At 41.4% G+C, this 6,959-nt stretch overlaps 1 pseudogene; it reads left to right on the top strand.

Annotated features, from left to right (window-relative positions):
• Positions 1-5,146: 5,146 nt before the first annotated feature.
• Positions 5,147-6,304, top strand: LOC137504796 (craniofacial development protein 2-like; annotated as a pseudogene).
• The last annotated feature ends 655 nt before the right edge of the window (positions 6,305-6,959 follow it).

The following is a 6,959-nucleotide window of genomic DNA, read 5'->3' as shown; positions in this document are numbered from 1 at the left end:
TACATTCGAGGGCAGCGGCGGTGTGGATGCAGCAGGCTCAGCCGATTCCCTGAATATTTCATGCTGAAATCGGACGGGACTCGGCCTGTAGTGTATGGGCAGAATCGACAAGAGACAAATTTATCTCTAATCAGATTTGATTAGAGATAAATTTATCTCTGTGTCGAATCTGCCCATAATCATTAGGTCTATGGGCACCTTTAGGATAGCTTCAAACAATTTACACACAACCAATGTTAAGCTTATAGGTGTAATGTTTACTGGTTCTGAGTTTTTCCTTTCTTGAATAAGGGGAAAGCATCACCTGTACGCCAGTCATAAGTAGAAACATTTCTGATTGATTTTTTTTCCACAAGCAATCTTTCTGGCTGACTGACTATAAAATCTATTGTACCTACTTTGGTCACAAACTGGTGTTTTTTTTCATTGTTTTTTTCATGACTTGGGAAAATACCCAAGCACTGCTCTATTACAAATGCTTCTGGCTCCTGCACTTTTCTTGTTTGCTGCCAAATTAACTATAGATGTAAACCTGTGCCATCTAGTGACTGAAATGCTGTATTGCATAAAAGGATGTTTCCTAGGTCCACCTTAAAGGGGTTTAACAAAATAATGGAAACACCTTGAAAATCAACAAAATATATTTTAATATGGTGTAGGTCCACCTTTTGTAGCAATTTCAGCATCAATTCTCAGAGGTATTGATTCATACAAATTGTGAATTGTTTTCAAAGGAATTTTAGCCCATTCTTCAGTTAAAACAACCTCCAGTTCTTTTAGAGACGATGGCGGCGGAAATCGACTAATGACCATAAATGCTCAATAATGTTGAGGTCTGGGGATTGTGTTGGCCAGATGAGATGCTCAACTTCATTAGAATGTTCCTCGTGCCATTCTTTAACAATTCTAGCTGTATGAATTGGGGCATTATCATCTTGAAAGATGGCATTCCCCTCCGGAAACAGTTCTTGAACCATAGGATGAACTTGGTCGCCCACAATTCCTAAATAGTCTCGGCTGTTAATTCTTCCATGAAGGGAAATCATTGGCCCGGCGGATTTCCAAGAAATAGCACCCCAGATCATCACAGAACCTCCGCCATGTTTTATGGTTGGGAGCAGGCAGTCTGGATGAAATGCTTCTTTCGTCTGTCTCCAAACATACACTCGGCCGGAGGTTGGAAATAAGGTAAACAATGATTCGTCAGAGAAAATTTGTCTTTGAGAGCAGAGGTTTTCTAATTGCAGTTCTTCCGTGGAATCCAGATTTGTGCAGCTCCCGACTAACAGTTTTTGTGGAAACTGGGTTCTGTAGGTGTTCATTCAGCTCTGCAGTGATTTTAGGAGCCGTGGTCTTGCGAGCTTTTCTAACAATTCGATTTAGAATCCGACGGTCTCTCTCCGACAACTTCGACTTTTGACCACAACTGTGCTTTGCTGAGGACGTTTTTCCTTCTCTTTTTAAAGGCAGTCATTACTTTTGAGACAGTACCTCTTGAAATGCCAAGCATTCGGGCAGTTTCTGTTACAGTAGCGCCTGCCATACGAGCACCAACAATTTGGCCTCTTTGAAAGTGTGAGAGATCTGCCATTTTTATAAATTATAACCAACTTTGGTTTAAATATCTATAAAAAAAACAATTATTTTAATTAAACATATCAAATAACAAAAATAATAAACAAAAAAAATGTAACATATGTCAAGTTTTGATTGCTTAAAGAAAATCTTTAATGAAAAAAACTCTCCTGGGGGTACTCACTTTGGGTGGGGGAAGCCTCCGGATCCTATTGAGGTTTCCCTCGTCCTCCTCGGTCCCACAGCGGCGGAGAAAATCCTCCCGGAGCGGCGGCGATGTAAATATTTACCTTTTGGCTCCAGCGCAGGCGCAGTAAACGCTCTTCCCACGGAGATAGGCGAAAATAGCCGATCTCTGTTGGGCCGCTCTACTGCGCAGGTGCAAGTCGCCTGCTCAGTAGAGCGGACCCGACGGAGATCAGCTATTTTCGCAGATCTCCATCAGAAGAGCCGCAACAGCACCCCCGCTGGAGCCCGAAAAGGTAAATGCACAGGCTGTCGGATTTGTCGCCTGTGCGTTCCGGGGCTGCAGCGAGACCGCCGTGGGATACAGGAGGACGGGGGGAACCTCGATAGGGTCCAGAGGCTTCCCCCTACTGAGGTGAGTACCCCCAGGGGAACTTTTTTCAGTACAGGTTTTCTTTAAAACATGTTCAAAGATTATGATGCTAAAATGTTAGATGTTTCCATTTTGTCCAACCCCTGTATGTCCCTGAAAGTTGCTTTGTATGAAGGAAAAAATAATATGACTGTGCAGGTGACTGTAAGCAAAGATGCTTATGAGATTTCTGTATGCCAATGATCAAATTTGAATCAAATTTTACCTTCAGCCCCCAGCTTGTGTGTTGGTTTTGATTGTCTGCTACATTTTCTAATCTACTGTCTGTTCACCATCTTTTACTTTTTGCCATCTACCTTGACCATCAGTGGTTTACTGAGAATACTTTCTGCCCTGTGCTCTGATCAGTTCTACAACCGTGCCTGCAGATTGGTGTTCTGCCTGGTTCCTCTTCTACTTATCATCTGTCATGCTAGGAGCCATCGCTAATATAGTGACCTAGTAGAATGTGTCCAAACAAATCCAAACCAACTTGCATTTGGGAAGCTTTACACTTGTGTCTCCTTAGAAAGTGGCACATAAGGAAGGGTGAGTTGGCACAAAATGCAGTGCCTGCCTATAAGCTATGTATCCTGCTAAAACATTCTATTAGGTTGAGCTGTAATGCTTTGCTTGTACTATGTAGGCTGAGCTAGGCTGATGGATATTCTTTCTGACACACCGTGAACACCCACATATCTGAAATGACCGCAGATTTTTTTAAATGCACGAAAATCGCATTGCCGAATCGCAGATGCTTCCTGAAGTCGCAGTAGGCAAATAGGAAAATATATGCTCTTTTCACATGCAATTTTGCACTGCACTAAAACACGCGTGAATTTCACATGTGTGACCCCGCTTAACCCTTGCGGGCTCAATTTCCTGGAGAACACCAGGAAATTAGCAAACTGGATAACTGGATTTACTCAAACATAGGAAGAGAGCAATACAAATACAAAATAGGTTCTAACCCCTTACGAAGTTATCCATAAATAAAATCATATTATATATTTTACTAGGTTTAGGCTTCAACCAATGTCAGTCAGTGGGATAATAAAGAACATTTGTCTCCCTCCGATTAAACTGGTAAACTAATTATTCGAGGAATGCTACAAGACCGGGTAAAGTAACATACTTATCTGAAAATTAAAGCAGTTTATCACATTCCATAAATGTGTCCAGTTAATAAAAATTCTTTCAATAGTTCATATTTAGGTTATAGACTAAGAGATTAAGGCACCAACAACCTACTGAAATATTAAGCTAAGCAAACAGTGAATACAACCCTACAAAAACATGTGCTAATCACCTTCAGACCAAGTGATTATGGTCCCCTGTGGTAAAACTGCAGAGTATTGCAGAATATGGTAGATGTACAAATAGACATGCACAGTCACAGTCATCATCTTGTCACTGTTACATTAAAGCCACTCTGAAACCTCTTCAAAAAGTATCAGAATGACTGCCATAAATCACAGCTAGCACCATCAGTCAATGCTTGGAAGAATAGGTGTAGCCAGAGGAAATGGCAGTTCAAATCAATCAATCAATCAATCAAAACAGTTTCATACTTTGAAAAAAAAGTAGCCATATTGCATGAGTCTACAGAACTATCTTACAGTTAATTATATAAAAAACAAAAGAGAAGTTCATACTGTAAATATTCTTACCAGTAATAGGCATTTCTCTAAATCTTCCATGATGTATTTATTTTCTTTCTTTTTTTATTTATATAGAGGTGACCTCTTCCGCAGCACTTTACTGAGTATATAGGCCAATTTTAAGGATGCCAATTTACTTATCTGAATGTGTTTCCGATGTGGGAGGAAAGCAGACTGTCAGGAGGAAATCCATGCAAATACGGGGAGAACTTAACATACAAACTCCACGTAGATAATGTCTTCAACTTCCTTTTCATTCAGCATTGAAAAACTGTAAATTTTATGGATTAAATGTTTAGGGTGGGACCTCCTCCCACAAGACCTTGTGACCAAAGGGAAAATTCTTATTAGCTAGAATATCCAGATGTCAGCACTTTATGAATAACCACTCTGCAGCCCTACAGAGTCCACCAGAGTGTGCCTTAAGTGCCATAATGCCTGATGGAGGAGATGTTCTTTTTAACTCCTACACTAAGTTCTCCACCTAATGCGGTTGCATAAAGTGGATATCCAGCCTAAAAACTAATTTGCAGTCCTCTTCGTGTAAGGCAAAGTTTATAATTACCTGTCCTGTCTTGTCCCCCAAAGTAGTCCCAAACCCCCTGAATCAGCTGACTTTCAGCATGTAGCTCCACCCCCTCAGAAAAAAATGTAATTCTGTTTTCTCTATCTCGATAGAGAAAACAGTCTGGCGTTTTTTTCATAAGGGAAGGGCTACGCCCCGGAAGTTGGCTGATTCAGGGACGACTTTGGAGGATAAGACAGCGCAGGTAATTATAACTTTGCCTTACAGGACTGAAAATTAGTTTTTAGGGTGGATATATGCTTTAAAGTGTTCTTGGAATCTTTAACTCTCTTCCTAAACACCTTGAAAGTGTAACCATAAATAATACTCCTTTCTCCTATTGCTCATTTCCTGGAGGAACAGGAAAAAAAACTCTGAAGATTTTAAAAATCCCCCTAAAAACGCTTGTGCAATAAATCCCTATGGAATAGATCATATCAGCGCGATTCGTCGGCTTTCCACTCAGCAAAGCGCTGCATGTACCATTTTTAGGGTGATTTTGCTACAATGGAAGGTGTAGGAAAACTGTGAAATGCTCACAAAATCATTCTGTGCAGAGATTGAGTTCGCGCTTTTAAGAATAAATACATTGTATGTATTCTTTAGCCCAGCCGTGCGGTTGCTTGCAGCCATTACACCGGTCCCAAGCCCAGATAAATGGGGAGGGTTGGAGAAAGACCCGGCGACCTACTCTGTCAAAAAATTCACCAAGAAAATGTTATGGAAAGGCTCTCAAATGTATCAGATATGGTGCCGTATGGTAGGACCCCCAGGCCAGAAAGTGCCAAGCCAGCTACTGGGGATGAGCGAGGACTTACAGTGAGTAATCGTGGTATTGATGACGTGTCTGGGGCAAATCTCATGGGAACACCAGTTGCTGATGTCGCTGATGAAAGCAAAGGCCTGAGCTGTTTGAAGACTCATTGTATTGCAACTTGGAACATCCGAGGAATGAACCTTGGCAAATTCGACATCATTAAAAGAGAAATGGCCCGACTTAAAATCGGATTATTGGGAATAAGCGAACTGCATTGGATAGACAATGGCTACTTCCAGACGGATGATTTCACCGTTTATGACTCTGGTCATGACGACATAAAAAAAAATGGTGTGGCATTCATAGCCTGCAAGCAAGTCGCCCGCACCAAAGAAAGCTATTCAACGATCAGTGACCGTGTCATTTCCATCCGTATTCGTGGAAAACCTCTCTACATTACAATTCTCCAGGTCTATGCCCCTACATCTGATGTATCAGATGATGAAATTGAACAATTCTATTCCGACCTCCAACAAGCACTGCGACAAGTATCTAGGAAAGACATAATTTACATCATGGGGGATTTCAATGCAAAAGTCAACTGCCAAGAAGAACAAGGCATAGCTGGCAAGTTTGGTCTGGGTGATAGAAATGATGAGGGGGACCGCTTAGTGCAGTTTTGCTAGGAAAATAGACTCAAAATCATGAAAACGTGGTTCATGCAACACATGCGCAGCCTCTACACTTGGACATCACCAAGCGGTTTACACCATAACCAGATAGATTATATCCTGTGCAGTCAACGGTGGTGCAGTTCTGTGCTTGCTGTCAAAACATACCCTGGTGCGGACTGTGGCTCCGATCATGAACTGTTTGTAGCCAAAATCAGAGTCAAGCTCTGTAATATCAAAAAGACCACACCACCAAAGAAGTATGATGTCTCTAAGATCCCATCTTCATATGCAGTTGAGGTGAATAACAGGTTTGAGCTACTTGAAACCTCAGAGAAACTGCTGGATGAATTATGGCAAGAGTTTCAATCAATCATCATTGAAACGGCAGCGAAGACTATCCCACATAAGAAGCTGTTTTGCCTCACGGGAAGGGTTTTTAAACCCTCTAACTTCGCTCACCACCGTAGTGGGTAAAATATATTGCAGCAAAACATGAGGAAAAATTCAATAATAATATTTATTGAGCTACAATCCTGTTATAATAATTATCTAGGCTTGCAGAATCATAGTTACATTGTATTTGAGTAATTAGTGAACATCAATATTATTTCTTACGAAGTATTGCAGCATCACCCAGGGAAGATCAGGGGACCTCAGCGACCTCGGAGGGGAAATACTTGGCTACACCAACAGACAGTATGTCTGCTTGTCCTTCGAAAGCCCCCAACTCGAAAGCATTTTCCCTCCTTTATATAGACAGAATACAATGTCTGCGCAGGCACAGAACATGTTTCATCCATGCACCTGTGCAGATAAGGGTGCGTGATCACCATGTGCTTGTTTCATTGCGCCTGTGCAGATAAGGCACATGACGGCGTGATCACAACGTGCTTTAGAAGCGTCATAGAACACGTCTGACTATTGTTGCTTATATGAGAACTTGCGCACAACATCTCATGTTTTGACTAGTGTTGAAAATAGCAACATTCTCATGGTCAGGTGCCCATGAGAATGAAAAAACATGTTTACTAAAATAACCACTAGTGTTGTGACTAGCAGCATTTCATGGTCAGTCTTCTATGAGAATATAGCAACACTCTCATGGTCAATCTTCCATGAGAGTGTTACG

The sequence above is a fragment of the Hyperolius riggenbachi genome, chromosome 4 (genome assembly GCF_040937935.1).
Source record: "Hyperolius riggenbachi isolate aHypRig1 chromosome 4, aHypRig1.pri, whole genome shotgun sequence".
Classification (NCBI taxonomy): Eukaryota; Metazoa; Chordata; class Amphibia; order Anura; family Hyperoliidae; genus Hyperolius; species Hyperolius riggenbachi.
The sequence above is the reverse complement of the archived record's forward strand: the minus strand, read 5'-3'. Positions and strand labels throughout refer to the sequence as shown.